Below are 23,889 nucleotides of genomic sequence, written 5' to 3'. Positions count from 1 at the left end.
ATGGACTGCAAAGTTCAACGAATTGTTCTGGTTGGTGCTTGATGTACATCCCAATGACTACGTAACACTTTGGTCATATCATGGAAGTTTGATGCGATGAAAAAGCCATGTCTATTCTTCTTGAACAATCGAAACTATAGAGTTCTTGTTGTTGTTGTTGTTGTTATTGTAGTTGTAGTAACCTCGTCAAACGAGCAGCGTCATCAAGTGAGTACTCAAGTATCCAGAAGCGTACACCAGACGCTTTAATAGATGCAGTGTGGAGACGTTTAAGAGGTATCTGTGTTGCACTGGGGAGGGGCAGTTAGTCATGATATGTGTGGTGGTTTGTGAAGCGGATAGACAGAGGGGGAACATTGGGTTTGGTGTTGGGTGCAGCTTATATTGATATTGTAAAAGAGAGGGGTTGTGTCCACACTAGAGTCTACCCAGATGGACTCCCATTTCACGACCAACTGTAGCCTCAGAAGAATGAATTTCGGGGGGAGAGTGGTTGTTGAGAATATTGTTTGGGGGACAATGTTCTATGGACTGTGATGATAGATATTTGTGAATGTAATGGCGCATGGAGGTGTTTTGTGGGAGAGGATATATAATATTTAGGATATGAGGGTAATGGTGAGCAGTTGTACATTTCGTATGATGTTGGGGCAGAGGATGGGTAATCATGGAGTGACGTGGGTGAGAGGGATGCTGGACTGCAGAGGAGATGCATTGATTGCCTTTCATATTGAGGTGAACTGGAAACACTCGCTCGCCACTCCCTTCGGGAGCATTGGGCAAGTCGTCTCCTCCAACAGGGAGGGGGAGAGGAGGGATTTTTTTTATATGTGTGTGTGTGTGTGTGTGTGTGTGTGTGTGTGTGTGTGTGTGTGTGTGTGTGTGTGTGTGTGTGTGTGTGTGTGTGTGTGTGTGTTTACGACCTGACCCTTGGTACTACCAACATGTATGCAAAATTTGGTGGAGATCTGGCCAGCCATGTCTTTTCTATGATTTTCTGACGTATGAAAAAACACACATGCACTACGTGACCGAAAGTATGCGGACACCCCTTTGAATTAGTGGATTCGGCTATTTCAGGCACACCCATTGCTGACAGGTGTATAAAATCAAACACACAGCCATGCAATCTCGAGACAAACATTGGCAGTAGAATGGGCTGTACTGAAGAGCTCAGTGACTCAAGGTGGCACGGTCATCAGATACCACCTTTCCCACAAGTCAGTTCGTTAAATTTCTGCCCTGATAGAACTGCCCCGGTCAACTGTAACTGCTGTTATTGTGAAATGGAAACATTTAGGAGCAACAACAGCTCAGCCTCGAAGTAGTAGGCCAGACAAACTCACAGAACGGGACCGCCGAGTGCTGAAGCGTGCAGCGCGGAAAAATAGTCTGTCGTCAGTTTCAACACTCACGACCAAGTTCCAAACTGACTCTGGAAGCAATGTCAGCACAAGCACTGTTCGTCGAGAGCTTCATGAAATGTCTTTCCATGGCTGAGCAGCTGCACACAAGCTGAAGACCACCATGCACAATGCCAAGCGTTGGCTAAGAGTGGTGTAAAGCTCACTGCCATTGGACTCTGGAGTAGTGGAAACGTGTTCTCTGGAGTGATGAATCACATTTCACCATCTGGCAGTCCGACGGACGAATCTGGGTTTGGCGGATGCGAGGAGAACGCTACCTTCCCGAATGCATAGTGCCAACTGTAAAGTTTGGGGTCGGAGGAACAATGGTCTGAGGTTGTTTCTCATGGTTCAGGCAAGGACCCTTCGTTCCATTGAATGGAAATCTTAACTCTGCAGCATAGAATGGCATTCTAGACAATTCTGTGCTTCCAACTTTGTGGCAACAGTTTGGGGAAGGCCCTCTTTCATGTTTCAGCTTGACAATGCCTCAGTGTACAAAGCGAGATGCATACAGAAATGATTTGTTTGTCAAGATCGGTGTGGAAGAACTTGACTGGCCTGCACAGAGCCCGGAACTCAACCTCATCGAACACCATTGGGATGAATTGGAACACCGACTACAAGCAAGACCTAATCGCCCAACATCAGTGCCCGAACTCATTCATGCTCTTTTTTTTTTTTTTTTTTTTTTTTTTTTGTATACCTTGGTCGAGGCTCGTATGAGAGCTAACACACAACTCACAGCAATGAGGCATGAGACAAGAGGGGCGGGAGTGGAAGGGACAAAACATTGGGGAACAGACACAGGTGAACTGTGGAAGGGAGAGGGATGGGGATGGGACGGGGAACATGGCGAGGGGAAGATGGACATTAAAGGGACTTTCAGGAAGGAAAGCAGGAGAATTGAAGGAAGTGGGCTTGGGTGGATTATCAGGGGTAGAAAAGATCGAGGATTTGGATGGGGGAAGATAAGAGGTGGTGGTGAACAGCTGTTTTGAAAGCCTGGAGGGAAGAATGGGAAAGAATAGAGTGAGGAAGTTTATTACAAAGGCGGGAAAAAAGAGGAATGAAAGAGTGAAGATGAGCAGTGATTCGTGATTTTGGTAGTTTTACCAGAAGGGGGTTGTTGGCGGACCTTGAGCGCCCTGTGGAAATGTGGTGGGGACAAATCGCAGAGAGAGCAGGGGGGGCAAGGCTGGAGAGGAGTCGGTAGAAGACAGAAAGACCACCGACCAACCTGCGGTGATTGAGTGAGAGGCCCAAAGACTCAGCTTCATTGCGGGAGATGCCAATGATCTCTTGTGGCCGAATGGAAGCAAATTCCAGCAGCAATATTCCGATATCGAGTGGAAAGCCTTCCCAGAAGAGAGGAAGCTGTTATAACAGCAAAGGGAGGACCAACTCCATATTAATGCCCATGATTTTGGAATGAGATGTTGGACGAACAGGTGTCCACAGACTTTTGGCAACATAGTGTACATACAGACATATATACATACATACATACATACATATACATACGTACATATTGTTAAGAATCTACCGCCCGCACAGGGTGCGGACTGCCGCTTTTGCCAATGGTGGCCGTCTCGCCCACCGGACGGACAATTCAGTCGCGACCTTCTGGAACAACGCCTGAAACCAGTCACGGGTGTGCTCCAAATGCACACCACAGCCTAGTCAACACTCTACCCGCACGCGACAGGGTCAATCGCCGAATTATCGATATACCTAAGTATTCACACGGGCAGACTACCGAGAGACCGTACCTCAGCGTGGTCTACTTGGACACGGACCGCTTAAGCGGTTCGTTCCTTTCTGGGATAACCGAGCGGTGTATTATCGCGAGACCTCGCTGGACCCAATTCTTTTATTGGCTATTAAATAGCCCGCTATTATTCTGAGAGCAAGATAGCAGTTCAATTGGGGAAAAAGGACACGACGAACGATTTAACATTCACACAAGGACATTTATTTATAATGCACATGTAAACAGGGATGCAATGAATGGGGGATGGGCACAAGACACGAGCAAGGTGAAAGCACTACAACCATCTATGATTATTATTTACAAGCACTTACACAGTTCTACTTGCGGGACATGGTGCCACAACATCCACACAAATAAAAGCAAAGAAAGACCCCCTCAAAGGCAAGGGAGTCAGACTGGACCCGTAGGCTTTTATGTCCAAGGAGCTTGGTTGACCAAAGGGACTCTCAGAGGCCGCCACAGGTTACCTCCACTCTCGTGGTGACATGGTTGGGTGACCTTCGATGGACCCTGTCGAGCACCTCCACCGACTGACTGCTCCACCCAGACCGAGACCTCCACCAACCGACTGCTCCACCCAGACCGAGACCTCAGCCGACCGACCAACAACCAACTCCCTTCGCTTTTCGACTCGGTTCACTCCACGCAGCCCCTGCGCTGCGTCCAGCGCGCCCTTTTATTCCCCCTCCCTTCTCGCCCCGCCCTCCTTCCAGCTCCTGCGGGAAACTTCCAGAAGGGGGGCGTTTTCCTCGTGGGTCGGGGTTTTTCGTAGCAATCATTCTGGTAGCGCTTCTCTATTCTCCCTCCACTCGCCCCTCCCCCATCCTGAAGCGCGGGAAAGTAAGAGGAAAAATCCGTGCGTTATCGGAACGCCTTCTTCTTTCTCCATGGCAGAGACGGTTTTCTATGCGGAGAGGGTTGTAGCGTGGGTGTGGAGAAGGTGATTGGTGGTGTGGTTGTTGTAATGGTGGCGTGGTTGGCGTTGGGTGGTGGTCGTGAGGGTGGTGTGGTTGGGTGCTTGTAAAAAGGTGGTTGGTCCAAAATAACGATAGCAAAGAATAACGGCTAACTCAAAGACCACAGCCCTGTCCACACGAATAATACCCATTAAACAACGGTGGGGAAATCTATCTGAACACACACTTAGCGATATAACTGAACTAAGGACCTATATGGTGGTCTGCGAATTTCCACAGCCGTAACACTACCCCCTCCCCTTTTTACAGACTCATCCCGAGTCGTCGAATTTTCGTGTGCCATCATGTGTAAGTTTCCCCTAGTACATTTTATCTTCGGATCCCTGAGAGCGACATTTAGTGTATTCGTGTCCCAAAAATAAATAACCTACAGGCTGAGTAACTAACTAAACAAACCCACTCATACAGACGACATAAATAAATTGCCGGCGCTATGACACACATGCAGGAGGAAGCAACTCATTTACAATTTACCCTTAATTTAGACCTTAACCTTATAATTTTACACTACACCATGGCCCAGGACTGATGGACTCTGTGGGAAAAGAAAAACACACAACAATGTCATCCCACAGGCCATTTTGTGAAGTAGGGAGCCAGGCTACTCAAAACGCAGTCTCTGGCTCATGAACAAATGCAGGTGACAGGGAATGTGGCTGGCTGCACCAATGCAGTCCTAGGCCTCCCCCTTGAAATGAGCCCAGTGAACACAAAACGGTGCACGGGCTGCACAAATGCAGTCCCGTGGTACAGATGGATGGATGGACAACACGGTGCACGGGCCACCAATGCAGTCGCGTGATGCGGCTGCCAACAGGGCAGTCCCTGCAGCACGCGCGGTGATTCTGACGCACATGGTAATGAATGGATGGGGCAAATGCAACAAGGGCTAGCAGGCATGGGGTCAAGGCCAAGGCAGGCAGACAAGGCATGGCAAGGCAACACAAGGCCGTTGTAGCAAAATGGGCCGGTGGTGAAGCTGACCGGCACAGGCCTTGTAGCAAAACAGCGGGCAGATGAAGTGACCGGCACAGGCCTTGTAGCAAAACAGCCGGCAGATGAACTGACCGGCACAGGCCTTGTAGCAAAAAAGGCCAGCAAGTGAAGCTGGCCAGCCCAGGCCTTGTAGCAAAACAGCCGGCAGCTGAACTGACCAGCACAGGCCTTGTAGCAAAACAGACGGCAGATGAACTGACCGGCACAGGCCTTGTAGCAAAACAGCCGGCAGATGAACTGACCGGCACAGGCCTTGTAGCAAAACACAGCCGGCAGATGAAACTGGCCAGCCTCTTGTCTTGTTCAAGGAGGTTGGTGGAGGGAGTGCGGTGGTGCTGGCCACTCGAAAGGCGGCTAGGACCTACCCTATTGTCTCCCTCCCAACCTATCGCCTTTGCCTGTCTCTGTCCATACCCACTCCCTTAGTTTGCCAAAAATCCCCAATTTAGCCCAAACTTATTTTTTTGTTTTATTTTATTTTTTTATTGTCGCTACTATAATTTCGTCTCCCTAACCCCCTTTATGGTCTCTGTCCAGCTAACCTATCCTCATCCTAGCCTACTCCCAACCCCGACATTCCCTTCCTGGAGGGGAATAAGGGAGAGCTAGTGTCCTGTGTCGAGGCCCAACTAAGCCTCAGAATGGCTTCCTCAGATCTCAGCGATCTATTAACCCAAAGTGGGTCCAGTGGCCCACAACAAGCGAAGGGATGGATGGTGCTGAGAGGTACACTTCCTATCGACTCTAACCATTTAAGTTTTAACTACCACGGGGCTTTCCAAAAGCGCCTCTCGCTTAAACTATCGGTTCTAACAACCAGGATTCCCATCGCCTGTGTTGGTGACCTCACAAATTTGGGCATTGCCCTCCAATTTTCCTCCCGTGCCCTCACACGGTCTCATGGCTGGGATGCGTGGCTCCCTTGGCAGGAACTACCCTCTGCCGATTCTCCAACGATGGCACCCCCGGGCACTACAACTGTCTCCGAGCCTACCAGCTCCCTCAACACTGGGAGTGCCCTCCCTGGCGACTCGCCTGAAACGCTCACGTGGCAGGCTGGCACCCCGAGCCCCTTCCCTGGGTGCCCGTGCCCAATGCACTGCCCACGTGGCCAATGGCGCCCCGGGCCCCGCATCATGCGGGCCTACCCGTGCCCACTACACTATCCCGGCCCCCCATGGACCCTTGGCCTACTGCGGCTGACTAGCCCGGTGCCCAGAGTACCCACTAAGCGATACTCACCATTCGCAGCCACGCTCCCATCCCGTCAACAGGGCTCCTGCACCCCTCCAAACGGGTTTCGAGCCTATGCTCCCACCAACAGCAAAACGACCTCCATTTTGTAAATTTAACTTCCCCACTAACTCACTTTACACTGACCCCGGGGCCCCTTGGGTGGGAATCACTCCTCCCCCCATTCACTCATCGCACCCTGCATTCAACATTCAATCCATACACTCAGGCCTGCTGGCCTCACTCACTCAACATGTTTCCATTCATTTCACCACTTCATTTCACTCCATCACTGATCACTGCCATTCTTCTCACTGAATCCCATAACTACCTCGTGCTCCCTCGTCGTCCCTTACGATATAGCACATCCTTTTAACACTACGTAGCTAAGCTACGTCTCCACTACACATCCAAAGTCTGTCGCTGTCTCCAAATATGATTTCCCATCTCCCATCCTAAATCTGAACTAAAATCCCTCTAACTAATCCATTCCACGGGCTCCATGAGGACTTATCCCTGCCCCATGGAGCCGGTCTAACTAACACGAACCCTTCCCCCTAACTGGTGGTATCCTGTGCCCGGGGCAGGGGGGTCTTCCACCCCTTGCCCAGGGAATCCTGTTCACCCGAAGCGAGGCTTGCTTTTTTTTTAATGCGCGCACCAGCGCGGTAACTCGCAACCTGCGCTCTTTCCCCGTGACGTCATGGCAGCTGTTCGCGCACCTCGTCCCTCCTCGGACCATACCATCGGGCAGGGATTTCCATCCTGCCGAATTCCGACCATGCAGCCACGACGTCACCGTACGCATTCAAGACAAGCCTCGCGTTTCGAGGGGTTCCCCATGCGAGCACATGTGCTCTGCTCGTCGGAGCTTCAAACACGCTCGCCTGGAGAACCCATCCGGTCCAAGTTCACATCCAGCCTACCTTCTGTCCATCCGCGGGATCGGCTAATCCACCGCGTGCCTTTACAGACCGGGCTTCACTTCCGCAGGCGCACGTGGCGGCCTCGTGCGTAGCACAGCACCGACCCCGCGCGTGCTGCCGTGCAAACCCGGCACGGTGCTCAAAATAGCTACGGCTGCTACTCGGCCTTTGTCCACCGTCAGGCACTGTTGTCGTCACACACTCGCGCACAAACTTCCATGTGCCACGACGCTCACACACCTCGACATGACACTCTCACTCGGACATGCGGTTGCATGTTCCCGCATGCCAACCGCCATCTCCCTCATATACAGCACTCTCATACACACGGTCTCTTTCACACACGGCCGTTCACTCGCACACGGTGTTTTGATCCACACACGGTGTGCTGGGAGGCACGCACTTCGGCTCACTCGCAACCTCGCACACCATTTTACTCACACACGCGGTCTCTTTCACACACAACCTTTCACCCACGCCATGCGCGTGTTGCAGCACACATTTCGCCACACTCGTGAACACACATACCGGGACATTCACAATGGGGATTCGCGCTACAAGTGGTTCCGGGGTCACCAAACCCCCCAAGCTCCGTGTGTGCACGTCTACAGCACTCGCCCCTCTCGCAAAGTACGACCGGAGCCACCTGGCCGAGATCCGCTTCAAGGGGGCATATTTCCTCCCCTTGTTCCTGGAGGAGGCTATCCGGCTGCTTGCACCGGGTCACGACATTCTGCCAGCTTGCCCCCATTGTCCTCCTCGAACTCCATGTGTGTGTGCTCGTCTTTCACCCCGTCTTTATCGTGTAGCCTCTCCTCTACCGTTTCCATCTCCCGCGTCTCTGTTAATTTTTACTTCCCGCGTCTCCCTTGTTATCTCTCTCGTCTCTATGTGTGTCGTACACGTCTCAGTCATCTCAGTCACCCAATTTAATATTTCCCTCTGTGTCACCGTCACTTTCTCTGCCGTTACGAGTCTCGTCCAACATGTCTCCCGTATTAATTTGTCCTCCACCGCGGGGCCAACACAGTCCACACTCCCCCTCAGCTCGCTCGCTCCAGCCCGTGGCGCCGCCATTTTGCACACCGTTGTCCGCGCTTCGTCGCGCGCCACTGCCGTCACTGCCTTGTGCCCAGCCTGGAGATTCCGCTCGATGCGCTGCATCTCACCCCGCATTTTTTGCATATTCTCATCCATGTTGTTTTTTATTTCTTCCTTCATTTCCTTTGCGTTTTTTTTCAAATTCGTCTTCATTTCGCTTTGCATTCCATCCATTTTGTTTCCCCCTTTCATTTTTCATTTGTTGCATATTTGTTTCCATGTCGCTTATTATCTTGCAAGCACTTTCATCCATTTAGCTTTCCATGCCACCCATCTTTGCCAGCAAAATTAACAATACCTGGCGCATAATGGGAGTGTCCTGCACTGTGATTTCGCCCCGGGCCATAGATTCAAACATTTCTAAATCTCTATTTATTACCCCCTGCTCCCGTTCGTCCTGAACCGCCATCTTGCTTATCGGAACAATTTAAAAGCTCGTATTTGGTGGGAATCGAGGGTCGCTCCACACACCCCTGATCCGATTCCCGTTAATTTGGTTCGGAGGAGAGATGGGTTTTAATCTCACTCCTTGACAACAGTTACGAATCTACCGCCCGCCCAGCGTGTGGACTGCCGCGTTTGCCAATGGCGGCCGTCTCGCCTACCGGACGGACAATTCAGTCGCGACCTTCTGGAACAACGCCGGAAACCAGTCACGGGTGTGCTCCAAATGCACACCACGGCCTAGTCAACGCTCTACCCGTGCGCGACAGGGTCAATCGCCGAATTATCGATATACCTAAGTATTCACGCGGGCAGACTACCGAGAGACCGTACCTCAGCGAGGTCTGCTTGGACACGAACCGCGAGCGATTCGTTCCGTTCTGGGATAACCGAGCGGTGTATTATCGTGAGACCTCGCTGGACCCAATTCTTTTATTGGCTATTAAAAAGCCCACTATTATTCCGAGAGCAAGATAGCAGTTCAATTGGGGAAAAAGGACACTATGAACGAGTTAACATTCACACAAGGACATTTATTTATAATGCACACGTAAACAGGGATGCAATAAATGGGGGAAGGGAACAAGACACGAGCAAGGTAAAAGCACTACAACCGTCTATGATTATTATTTACAAGCACTTACACAGTTCAACTTGCAGGACATGGCGATACAACATTCACACAAATAAAAGCAAAGAAAGACCCCCTCAAAGGCAAGAGAGTCAGACTGGACCCGTAGGCCTTTATGTCCAAGGAGCCTGGTTGACCGAAGGGACTCCCAGAAGCCGCCACAGGTTACCTCCACCCTTGTGGTGACTTGGTTGGGTGACCCTCGATGGACCCTGTCGAGCACCTCCACCGACTGTCTGCTCCACTCAGACCGAGACCTCCACCGACCGACTGCTCCACCCAGACCGAGACCTCCACCGACCGACCAACAACCAACTCCCTTCGCTTCTCGACTCTGTTCTCTCCACGCAGCCCCTGCGCTGCGTCCAGCGCGCCCTTTTATTCCCCCTCCCTTCTCGCCCCGCCCTCCTTCCAGCTCCTGCGGGAAACTTCCAGAAGGGGGGCGTTTTCCTCGTGGCAATCATTCTGGTAGCGCTTATCTATTCTCCCTCCACTCGCCCTCCCCCGTCCTGAAGCGCGGGAAAGTAAGAGGAAAAATCCGTGCGTTATTGGAACGCCTTCTTCTTTCTCCATGGCAGAGACGGTTTTTGATACGGAGAGGGTTGTAGCGTGGGTGTGGAGAAGGTGATTGGTGGTGTGGTTGTTGTAATGGTGGCATGGTTGGGGATGGGTGGTGGTCGTGAGGGTGGTGTGGTTGGGTGCTTGTAAAAAGGTGGTTGGTGGTGTGGTTGGTCCAAAATAACGATAGCAAAGAATAACGGCTAACTCAAAGATCACAGCCCTGTCCACACGAATAATATCCATTAAACAACGGTGGGGAAATCTATCTGAACACACACTCAGCGATATAACTGAACTGAGGACCTATATGGTGGTCTGCGAATTTCCACAGCCGTAACAATATACATACACATAGATACATATATATATATATATATATATATATATATATATATATATATATATATATATATATATATATATATATATATACACATATATACACACACACACATTCAAACATACACATAGATACATATACATACATAGATACGTAAACATAGATACATACACATACATACATATACATACATAGATACATACACATACATACATATACATACATAAATACATGCATATAGATACATATCCATACATATACATAGATACATATACATACATAGATACATATACATACTGTTACTGGCCGGGGGTCGGCCGCCAAACGACCGCTCTGGACGGAGCCGCAAGTCGAGTTGGCCCGACCGATCGCCCGGAATATAGATCGCCGCCCAGATAACTCCGAGCGACGGGTCCTTGTACAAGAACCGAAATACGCTAATCGGCAGATCACGTGGGGTAGGGTCGATTGCCAATCTTCAATGTACCTAAATACCCACGTGATCCATCTACCGGGGTATTCCACCCTTGACGGAACTCGTACGGAACAAACCGCCGAGGCGAGCCTGTCCGTGCGCGATTCCGAGCGGCGTAATCGCCGAGAACCGTCGGTCCAAATGTCCCCCTATTACGGCAAACCAACGGCTTTCCAACTCCCAACACACAAAATGTTCCGTCAATGAGGGAATGGACGAAACGAGCAGGTTTACATTTACACAAGGACATTTATTATAATAAAACACATATGCAATTAAATAAGGCAAAACACGTATGCAATTATACAAGCAACAAAAGCACGACAAAAGAACTACAACCGTCTATAAGCAATTATTAATGTACAGTCACTTACACAGTTTTACTTACGGGACTCGACGCCACAACATTCATTCGAAAGAAAAGCAGGAAAAAGACCCCATCAAAGGCAATGGGGTCAGACTGGACCTCTTGGGTCTTTATGGCGTGGGACTTGGCAGACCGAACGAGTCCCACGAGACCGTTGCAGGTTACCTGCACCCTCGTGGTGTCTGGCTTGGGCGACCCGCGACATCCCGTCCCCACAGCAGCCAGCGTAGCCGCGGTCGAGCTCGGGCCTTCCGTGTGGCAGGCGAGCTCTCTCCGGCTCTCTCCACACGAACGCGCGGTTTGCGCGACACAGCAGGCAAGGCTGCGCCTCCAGCTCGCGTCTCCTTCGCGACGCCCGGACTTCCACGCAGCTCCTTGGCTTCTGGGTTCCTCCCGACTTCCCCAACTGCCGAAGCAAAAAGCTTACTCCTCCCACGGGACTCAGCACACGAACTCTGCCACGGGACTCCCACAAGGTCATCCCACGAACTCAGCCCTACCACGGGACTCTTTTCACGGGACTTCCACGAACTCTTTCCAAGAACTCTTTTTGAACAAAGAAAAGATGTCCTCTTTCTCCTTTTTACCCCCTCCCCCACACCCGGCGTGACTCATGCCCTCGTGATCCACCCCCGCTCAACCACGGGTGGGAGGGAGTTGTTGACATCACCGCAGGGTTCTTCTTCCTCTTCGCAGAAGAGGGGGAGGGACGTCTCCATTGTTTCGTTCCCTAACTATTAAATCGATCCGCAGCGCATCTATTAGATCTCTGAACATTTAAACAATGGAAGGTGAGCTATCTAGGGAACATGCACTTATCGACATAGCTGACTAAGGGAACCTGTATGTTGTGTGCAATTGAATTCCAAATTCGTAACAATACATAGATACATACACATAGATACATATACATATACATTAGGCCAAAAAAAAAAATGTTGCATTGGCGTAACCCGCCCGACCCTAAAAATTCCGCCGACCCTACGGTTTTTTTTTTTAATCGATATCAAGTATCTTGTTGATTGCGATCGCGATCGCAAAAACCCGGAAGTGTTTCGGACAGAACCCGCTGCACGCTGCGCTATGCATATGTCATAGTTTAGCTCGCTGCGTGTGTGTGTGTGTGTGTGTGTGTGTGTGTGTGTGTGTGTGTGTGTGTGTGTGTGTGTGTGTGTGTGTGTGTGTGTGTGTGTGTGTGTGTGTGTGTGTGTGTGTGTGCGCGCGCGCGCGAAACGGCTCTGCATATCATCTGTACGAGGGAGAGATATTGCGCCTCGCTCGATCAGTACGTCGTCTGTTGTTTCCAACATGGCCGCGTACTCTATCAAGATTACTGGCATGCTTGGGCCTAAAAAACTGTTCAGCGTCTTACGAAAATGCGACAAAGATGCGAGGCTTGGAGATATCATTCAGGGAATTGCAGACGTAAATTGTGACACTGCTCCAATACTTTCCTCCGTGCAAGCGTCTAGCAGTGATGGAGGGTCCTTTTCGGACGTTTTGGCGGCGGAAAAGGTGTCTATCTTAGACGACTTCGGTTATCGCTTCGTCGTCTCTTGGGACCACAAAAATCTGTTCGATTTAGAAGAAATTTGTCTTACCAGAGGTAAAGACATGTTTTGCATGATTTGTTAAAAAAATTACTTCAACTTGGGCGATTATTTGACTTAGAGAGGTTTGACTTCGGCAGAGTTCACTGTATTTGCTATTAAAAATGTTGATATATGTGTGAACAGCACCGAAAAGGCTATAAACCAGCATCTTGTGTATTCCCCTGGAGATGGTGCCTGAGATATCTCAGGCTTGGCAGGGGCTGATTCAGGATCTTGGGGAAAGGGGGGCTTCATCCGCCAAAGGCGAAAGGCCCGAGCCCCAGCAGGAACTTTGGGGGGCCTCCCCCAGGGGAAAAAAAAATTTAAAGGGTCTTCATATGGGATTTCCTGGCATCTGACGATAGAATTTACACATCTTAGAGCTGTTGTCAGTGGTGTACCGTCGTACTCAGTAGACAAAGCATTGGAGGGGCAGAGTGTTGTTCGTGAACAATGCTCTGCCCCTCCAATGCTTTGTCTACCATGTACGACAGTACGCCACTGGCTGTTGTAAAAACTACAGTCAACCTTGTCTAAGTCGAATCTGTTAGGACTGAAGAAATAGCTTAGATTTAAAGGTGTAAAAACAAAAGAATATAAAGAGAAGAGAACTTGATAAGATCTTTGACTTAGGCGATTATTCGACTTATGCAAGTTCGATTTAGGCAAGGTTCACTGTACTAGTTTTTTTTTTGAGTGGGGGGGGGTCGCCGACAAAAAGGGGGGGTACTCGAGCCGAGGGAGATTTTGGGAGGGATTTATTAAAAAAAAAATCCCTACCTACCTACCCTATTTTTCAGTGACCCGTTACGCCAATGCAACATTTTTTTTTTTTTGGCCTTAGGGTGGTCCAAAAAAGTCGAAAAAATAGAATGTTGCTCCACAAGCTTAAATTTATTCTAATGTGATCCAATAACGCACATAAATTTTTTTAGCTTGATCGGAGGTGATTTAGAGGTCGCTCCATATGACGACTTTTAGTCTCATGACTTGAATAAATTAGGGTATGGTCAGGTATGATTACGGGTACTTCTGGATGTCCAAGGTGAAAATGGAGTGCATTTTCAAACTCTATGGGGTCGATTTACTCTACGAAATGACTGCACCGACATTGAATTCACTACATTTCGAAAATATGACCTAAAACAAGATTTATCATTATAGTGGGGCAACTTAGCATTACAATTGTGCATTTTGTGAGGAAAGCACCAAATTTGGCACACTCATAGCCTATCATATTATGAACAGATTTGGATATTGGGCCATCTCAAAATTTTTGATGGCAGTGGAAAATGGCTGCCACAGCCATCAGCGGCTGAATTTGAGATAGCCCAATATCCAAATCTATTCATAATATGATAGGCTAATAGTGTGCCAAATTTGGTGCTTGCCTCACAAAATGCACAATTGTTATGCTATATTTAGTTAAGTTGCCCCACTATTACTGGAGTTGAGTAACTAATCCTACTCATTTCGATATTTTCTAATCTGTAATTAATTTGTTGGCCATCTAAGCATTTCTTAGAGTAAATCGACCCCACTGAGTTTGAAAATGCAGTCCATTTTCACCTCGGGAGTTCAGAAGTGTACGGATTCGCATCTCACCATACCCTAATTTAATATAATAATAATAACTAAATAAATAACTAACATATTTTTCGTGAATCATTGAATCTAAAACACTGGATGTTGGGCCGGCTAGAAATAAGTTCAGGCGGGAGTGGAGACAGCAATAGAGGCGGAGATGATAGTGGTATTTGGTAAATGAGATGAAATATTCTAATAGTTTGTAATTCCATTGATTTTAAAATTAGGGTATGGTGAGATGTGAATCCGTCCACTTATGAACTTCCTTGGTGAAAATGGACTGCATTTTCGAACTCAGTGGGGTCGATTTACTCTAAGAAATATTTAGACGGACAACAAATGAATTATAGATTAGAAAATATCGAAATGAGTCTGATTAGTTACTCAACTCCAGTATTGATAAATCTTGTTTTAGGTCATATTTTCGAAATGGTAGTGCATTCAATGTCGGTGCAGTCATTTCTTAGAGTAAATCGACCCCATAGAGTTCAAAAATGCACTCCATTTTCACCTCGGACATCCAGAAGTACCCGCAATCGTACCTGACCCTACCCTAATTTAACCAACTCATGAAACTAAAAGTCGTCATATGGAGCGACCTCTAAATCACCTCCGATCAACTTAAATTTTTTATGCACGTTATTCAATCATAGTGGAATAATTTAAGGCTTGTGGAGACGTCGGAATTTTTTTTTTTTTTTTGCTGTTTTTGGACCACCCTAATATACATATACATATACATACCACCCTAATATATATAGACATATACATATACATAGATACATATACATATACATAGGTACATATACATACACATAGATACGTATACATAGATACATATACATATACATAGATACATATACATACATAGACACATATACATACATAGATACATACACATAGATACATATACATATACATATACATACATAGATACATACACATAGATATACAGATAAATACATACATAAATAGATACATATACATACTTACATAAATAGATACATATACAAACACATAGATACATACACATAGATAAATACATACATCCATGCACACATAGATACATACATGCATACATAAATAGATACATATACATAGATACATACACATAGATAAATACATACATCCAGACACACATAGATACATACATACATACATATACATCCATACCTACACAGAGATACATACACATAGATAAATACATACATCCATACACACATAGATACATACATACATACACACATATACATCCATACATACACACAGATACACACACATATATACATATATACATACACATACATACATACACACATACATACATATACCTACATAGATACATACATACACATAGATATAAAGATAAATACACAAATAGATACAGATACATTATACATACACATAGATACATACACATAGATACATACACATATATACATACACATAGATACATACACATAGATAAATACATTCATCCATACACACATAGATACATACATACATACATACATACATATACACAGATACACACACATATACATACACATAGATACATATACCTACATAGATACATACATACATACATACATACACACATACATACATACATCGAATTGCTTTATTTAATATAATGTGGGATTACCATTAAGAGTGCATTTGTTTTAACACGGAAGTGGGCTATGTTTGTAGATCTTGTGCATCCTGTTACGATCCTACATACCTTCATACATACATATACATACTTTGTTTTGTAAACAAAACATACAAAAGAGCTTTGTTTTGTGTTTTTGTAGATTATGGTCTGAAGAAGCAGTTGCCCAGCTACGGCTGTTATAATTGATAGTAGCCCAGATGAAGTTTGTAAGTTTTTCGAGGTGATTTTCTTTTGTGGTTGTATGAAGTGATTCCAAAGGTTGTATGAGTGATTCCTTTTAGAGTGTTGATTTTGTGGTTAGCCTTGGCAGTGATTTTATATATATATATATATATATATATATATATATATATATATATATATATATATATATATATATATATATATATGTGTGTTGTGTAAAAGTCTTCTGGGTATCCAAGGTGATGCCCAGTGATGTTGGATGCCTGTCAAGAAAAAGTTGTTGATTTAAAAGGGTAATGGTTGGAGTGCATCGAAGTAATGTCTGTCTGGGGTGAGAAGGATTTCAGAAAATTTGAGTGGACATGTGATTCAGTGTGAGCCAATTTTCAAGATTGGAGAGATACTGCTGAAGGGCATTGGTAGCCTGGACGAAATTAGAATGTTGTCGGACAATTGTTATCTCATGTGCATATGATAGAAGTTATGAGTCTGCTTTAGGGGTCGGGAGGCCATGGAGGAATAAAATGAAGTGAGGAAGATAGTACAGAGCCCTGTAAAACATCAATCGGTAGAAGTTTGAAGGAAGAGAGGGCATGGTAATTGTTTTCTGAGCTTGACGACCCGACGGAAAGTTTGCTCGCCGTTTCTTATTGTCGTTATGCATGTTGGAGTTGAGGATTTCTTCTTTGAGAATGTGGCGGGTATGATGTCAAAAGCTATTTGTTCATGTCTATTGCTCCGAGAACAGTTCACAGTGGGGGTTGTTTTTTGTTGAAGCCATCTCGAATGTATTGTGTTCATGTAGAAAGATGAGTGAGTGGTTGTTGAGTGTAATGGACAGAAGCCATGCTGTGATAGGGCTAAAGGAATAAAAGGGGAGATATTACTTGGGATAAGCCTGCTCAGGTGCTTAAGAGAAAAATGAGTTGATATATGATGCTGGGTTATTGGGAAATTTGTTAAGTTTCAGTCCTGGTATTATTGCTTTTTCAATGCAGAGGGAATTTTGTGTGTCCATGAATGGTTGTATATTTATGGCTAAATGACCCAGGTGTTTCAGGTGTATATTTCAGATACTGTATTATGATTATGTAAGAAAACTGTGCCCAAACCAGGAAATGAAGCCAAGTCCTCTGGTGAACTCGACTAGTGTTTTGTCATCAGAGATATCTGGGAAACCTGCCAGCTGAGCACACAATTCTCCCACATATAGAGATGCCAATCTCTTTCCCCGCTGCTTCCGGGACACTCACTGCCAACCATAGGAGCAGGATTGCATACTCAGTTCATGGGTCACCAGATAGCTCAGATGGCAGAGCACTGGTACAATTCACCAAGTTCACCAGAGAACCTGGGTTTGATCATTGTCCTGGGTGTGTAATTTTCCCACATAAACATGTGTTTCCTGTTCATTGGTAATTGAGATACAGCATTGTTGGTCCTGTAGAATTGGAGTATTTTAAAAATCATATCTGTAACTGATTGAAAGGCGAAAGGTTGTGGAGCTTTATTGTCAAGTTTCAATTTCTTTCACCTTTTGGTGGGAATGGTGGGTTTGTGACCAAGTTAAGTGGAGTAGTTCATGAGGTTGTCTGATTGCTGCTTTTTGTTTGGGATTGTGGTGTCGTGATTGATAACTGATTCGTGTGATGGGGTGGGTTGCTGCGTGAGTTGTGCATAGTCCGCCAGAATTTTATCCTGTGCTTTATGGTCAAGACTGCTGATGAATTTTTCCCAATGTTTCGGTTTTTGGTTGTTGATGAGTGTGTTAATTGTGTTGTTTTCAGGACAAATTTGTTGTTGGTCGTGAAGGTTGTAATTTGTCTTTTGTTTGAGAGTATTTCTTTGTTTAAGAATTGTTTTTTTGTTGTTGTGAAGTTGGGATTGAAATTTAAAAAATGGCCTTTTGGGATAATTATCTTGGATGCATCTGTTACAGTTTTTACCTCCACTGCTGAGGGTGTGTGGAGGTTATGTTTTCACACTTGTCTGTTTGTTGTGTATTTGTCTGTCTGTCTGTCTGTGAGCAGGATATCTCAAAAAGGTTATGGATGCATTTGGACAAAATTTTGTGGACAGGTTGGGTATGTGATAAGGACAAATTTATTAGATTTTGGTGAAGATCCAGATCTGGATCCGAATCTGAGAATTTTTATTTAAATATATTGTTATAATTTTATAATTTCCTGATAATTACATTATGAGTGAATTATAATCTTAAGCTGTTGCTTCACGACAACTGCACTGGTTTACGGTGCCCCTCCTGTTTTACAGCACTCCCGCCATTTTGTGAGAACCGACAATTAAAGGCCGTGAGTTTGATTACACTGATCTATGCAGTCGTGTCCTGCCTCGAGCACAAAATTGGCAACAAAGATGGATGAAATTTTTCTTCAACCTCCTCCTTCCTTCCTCGCTCTGCCAGGTGAGTCTCCAATGCCGTGGACTCTCTGAATTCGCTAATTTGAAACTTACATCATCACGCTTGGCTTGGAAGACGTGAGTGATGCAAGGGAAAAAAGCTTTGCTGCTCTATTGCCTGGGTGCAGAAGGCCAGTGGATATTTGGGACACTGGGCACTGCTAACACAATCGCTATGGCCATGACCCTTCTGGAAACACATTTCACAGCCCCACAGAGCGTTCTTCTCCGGCATTTCTTTTCAGGCAGCGTCAACAACTGCCGGGTGAGTCAGTTCACCAATACATTGCAAACTTGAGAGGACTAGTTAGCTTCTGTAAATTTGGGACCCTGCAAGATGAGATGATCAGGAACTTGCACATCGAAAAAACACATTGAGTGTAAAAGTGCGCGAGAGACTTTTATTAGAACCAGACGATTTACTGTTTTCAAAAACTGTGGAAATTGCATTTCAAGTTAAGTCCTCTGCCAAGTGTGCAACCTCCACACACAATGCCCACCATTATACACAATGTGTGCTCCAGCTTGGTGGCTTTCAAAACATGCACCGTTCAACTACGTGATGTGTGTGTACCCTTGCCCTTGGACACGGGCTACAGTATGTTTACTCAACCTGGATACTTATAAACGATTTTTCACCCACCTGCTGCTGCAGCACCCCTCCACTGCTCTTTCCAGGTATGGCAGTTCCAAAATCGACGGAATGGGCACCATCCAACCACCTGTGTGCTGCTGCACCAAGCACTTGACTGTGTTCTCATCCACATCGCCCTTCGCGGTGCCAACCTCCTGGGCCTTGACTTCTTCACAAGGCTAGGTTTCTCCCTAATGGATGCCAGTGGGTCAGCAGTTCTGCAGGTCACCTCCCCTTGGCAGCAGAAATGACCCATACTGTTTAACAGACTGGGCTGCCTCACCACCATCACCCACCAGCCCCTCCTCGACTCTACGGTGACCCCGTTCATCCAGCCACTGCGACGCATCCCGCTCGCTCTCCATGATGAGGTAGCTGCTAAACTCAAACTCCTGTTGGCAACTGGAATTATCAAACCAGTCAATGCAGCCCCTTGGATAACAAAGCTGGTGGTTTCCAGAAAAAAAAAAATCAGGAGGACTGCATATCTGTGTGGACCTTCATGCAGTAAACATGGCTGTCAGCCCAGACAAATACCCACTTCCCACATCTGAGGAACTGACCACCCAGTTCTTTGGCTTCACGGTGTTTTATAAGCTGGACCTTCGCCAGGGCGACCTCCAAGTGCCCCTCCGCCCCAATAGCAGGGACCTGACGGCGTTTGTCACCCTTGCTGGAGTATTCCGCTACACCAAGATGCCTTTTGGGCTCAGCTCGGCTCCAAGCTGCTTTCAGAAAGTGATGTCCTCCATCCTAGCAGGGATTTCAGGAGTGGCCGTTTACCTAGATGACATCGTCGTACATGGGTCTGACAGATCTGTCCATGATGAGAGTGAACCATGATGAACCTCACCTTGAATGGTGAAAAGTGTGTGTTTTCTGTGCGGGTTATTGAGTTTGTGGGATTCCGCCTGTTAGCTCTAGGCATCTACCCGCTTCAATCCAACATCGAGGCAATCCATCGCATTCTGGAGCCCACCTCATCAGCCAACGTTGCTTCTTTCCTGGGCATGATGGCGTAATTCCTGCAATTCCTGCCGTGATACTCCACCACACTGGCACCGCTCCGCCAGCTACTCAGAAAGGACGAGCCCTGGGTTTGGACACCGGCCTGTGCTGAGGCCATCCTCCTCTTGAAATCCCAGCTTACCACATCACATATCCTGGCTCACTTCAACCTGGCTAGCCACATCCTAGTCAGCTGCGATGCATCGGCCACTGCCGTGGGAGCTGTGCTCTCGCAAGTGCAGGATGGCATAGAGAAGCCCATCGCCTTTGCTTCCGGGCCCTGACTCCTACGGAACAGCGGTATTCTGTGAGTGAATGTGAGGTGCTGGCCTGCGTCTGGGCATGTGAGTGGTGGCATATCTGTTTGGATGGCCGTGCGTTCACCCTCCAGTCCGACCACCAAGCACTCACAACTGTGCTGTCTACCTCAGGCACAGGCCACAAACAGCTCCGACTGCATCGGTGGTCCAAACGCCTCTATCAGTACAACTTTCAGCTCTAGTTTATGCCTGGCACGCAGAATGTGGTGGTAGACCTACTCTCCCGCTCAGTTAACACACTGACCTCTACCAGTTGCTCTGACAGTGGAGAGCATGATCTCATTCAGTTGCTTCATGCCCCTCTTCAAGCCACGGTGTCCCTGCAGGAGCTCCAGCAGGCCTCTGAACAGGACTCCACCACTCAACACTCTGCACCCACATCAGGACTAGATGGCCATCCCATGTGCCTGATTGAGGAGCTGATGCCGTTCGCTCATGTCAAAGAGGACCTATCCTGCTGGAATGACACCTGTGTGGCCCACGGCTCTGTACTATGGTCCCAAATGCTTCGCGTGCGCGTGTTTTGGGGATGGTGCATGAGGGTCACTTGGGCATAGTGAAGCTTCAACAGAGGTGCTGGGACTTGATGTGGTAGCCAGGATCGACCGTGACATCAAAGCCATGGTAAAGGACAGCACCGCTTGCCTGGTCAGTGGCAAAACCTGCCCTCCGGCCCCACCTCCCTGCATCTGCTCGTCTGGCCAACCAGGCCATGGGTACATGTCCAATTAGACATCTGTGGTGAAATCCATGATGTTCCTCATCACCATCGCTTTCTGGTGGTGATCTATGACCTGCACTCCAAATGGCCGGAGGTAATCCACGTGGGGATGGTCACCACTAGAGCAATGGCAGACGGCCTGGACATGCTCTTTGCACGCTGGGGGCTCCCTCAGGCCATCACCACTGACAATGGGCCTCAATTCACCCCGGCAGAGTTATCTTCGTTCCTGGAGGGCCATAGGGTTCGCCACATCCGCATAGCATTCTACCATCGCCAGACTAACTGAGGGGTAGAGCATTTCAACCAAACGCTGAAAAACAGCATTCGAACACACCTGGCCCAGGGTTCCACTTTTCAAACGGCTTTACTCCAGACACTGCTACACTACAGGGCAACACAACACTCCACTACCAGAGTCTCACCAGCATCATTGATGGTTGGCCATGAGCTGCAGCTGCCCCTGGATAGGCTTCGGGCCTCAGCAGCTCAGGTTCCTGCGAGCAACACTCAGGCTGCAGTTAAGGAGTGCCAACACAAGATTAAGCAGTGCTTTGATAGGGCATGCAGGGTGAAGATGCCCACCATCCAGGTCTTAGATTGGGTCAGAACCCGTCGCCCTCATCGTGACAACAAACTGCGCTCCTTCTGGTCCATGCCTCTTCAGGTTAGCCGTCAGCTGGGGCCAGCTACATTCCAGCTGACTGACCGCTCCCGTTGGCATGCCAGCCGACGACGGAAGGTGCCGGCTCCCTCATGCTGGTGGTCGTATGGCAGCTTAGCTGCCGGGGTAGCTATCATTTCTTGAAGCGCGACTGTGTCGCTGATGCAGTGCCCCTCTACCAGTACACACACTGGAACTGGTACTCATTATGCCGACCTCGGAAGATTGACAGGCTGAGTCAACCCCCTGGTGTATTAATTCAGCGGCCGACGGGGATTTAACTCAGGACCCTGGGATCCCAAGCCGCCACCCAACCACTGAGCTAACACCAGGCTGGCTCCCTCAAATTCTGGTGTGGACGTGCCTGCTCCCCTGGCTATGCCTGCAGCATTGCTGGAGGCGTCCATGACCCTTCAAGACGCATCTGACATCCTGCCGGCCAATGCACCACTAAACATGCATGCTGCCCAGTTGCCCAGGCCACAACCTCCACTGGATGGACCTCAACCTCGGCCTGTCTGGGTCTGGGCATGCCCAGGTTACCTGCAGGACTTTGTGTCCTCTTTCCACACCTGAACTTTCCAAAAGGGAGGGAAAGTGCTATGTCTGCAGACTGGCATGTTACATAAGTGCTGTGAGCTAATGGTTGTTTGCACTGTTGCTTTATGACAACTGCACTGGTTTACCGTGCCCCTCCTGTTTTATGATGCTCCCACCATTTTGTGAGACCCGACGATTAAAAGCCGTGAGTTTGATTACACTGACCTACATAGTTGCATCCTGTCTCTAACACAACAATTTGTTTCTCCACTGTCAGGGGCTTTTGCTCCAACTTTTCTTCTGTGCAAACTTTTGTTCAGCTTAACTTAACCGAACTTACCTGTTCAGCTCTATCTGAGTGTAGGTTGGACAGTGGCATCTCCTGTATTTCTTTCAAGTTACCTGGTTACATTTATCACCGACGATCACCCTCCTTTTCTCATGGTCTTGGTAACTATGTTAAACTCTCGAGCTTTAGCACGTAAAAATTATCTTGAAAGTGGCTCTCACAAATTTATGCGTTTCCGCCTTGCTCCCTTGCATTCAACAACATATCTCTTCTTTCTGTGTCGCTCGCCTTTCTTTCCCTCTTGTGCCGTGCTCGATGCAATCTCAGACAGCATTGACAGGGCTATTTTACTCCACCCTTCTGCACACATCATGGTATTTGGTAACTTCAACGTTCACCACAAGGAATCTCTGGTACGCTCTCCTAATACTGACACTCCTGGTAACGATACCTATAATTTTACAATCTCTCATCAAAATTTTTTCCTCTCCCACTCATATTCCTGTCGGTGCTTCAAATGGAAGAGCCTTGCTTGATCTTGTTGTGCTCTAACCCTGGTGACTGTGTTGCCAACATCCTGCCTCCAAATGGTAACTCGGATCATTCCACTGTTTCTGTTTGTGTTTCTTACTCCTCATTCTCAACTCCAGTGCATCCTTTTCACCACCCTTTCAGATTGCGAAAGCCAATTGAGATGGATTTCGTTCATTTCTTGCTGATGTGCCATGAACCTTAGCTTTTAGTCCTGGTCTTGATTTGGTCGCCAAGGAAATATCCCAATGGATTTGCACGAGTAGGGACATTTATATTCCCTCACGTATCTATCAAGTGAAGATTCATTCCCATCTATGGTTCACTCCAGCTTGTGCATCAGCAATTGCTCATCACAACCACTATTTCAAGCAGTACCATGTGCAAGGATCTCTGGAGTCCAAATGTCTGTTCCACAAAGCAAGTAACCTCTGTAAAAGAGTTCTTGAGGATGCGAAGCAGCAATATGCAGCTTCTGCAGCTGATTCCATTGCGACTCAGCGGCTTGGCT

General features: G+C 47.4%; 1 protein-coding gene across 7 annotated transcripts in view; it reads right to left on the bottom strand.

Annotated features, from left to right (window-relative positions):
* The window catches only part of ANKDD1B (ankyrin repeat and death domain containing 1B), a 126,090-nt gene that overhangs the window by 91,174 nt on the left and 11,027 nt on the right, over window positions 1-23,889 (bottom strand). The window lies entirely within an intron of this gene.

Source organism: Eptatretus burgeri, chromosome 3 (assembly GCF_056783735.1).
Source record: "Eptatretus burgeri isolate ZD-2024b chromosome 3, Ebu_testis_v1, whole genome shotgun sequence".
NCBI classification, from domain to species: Eukaryota; Metazoa; Chordata; class Myxini; order Myxiniformes; family Myxinidae; genus Eptatretus; species Eptatretus burgeri.
This window is presented reverse-complemented; position numbering and strand designations above follow the sequence as displayed.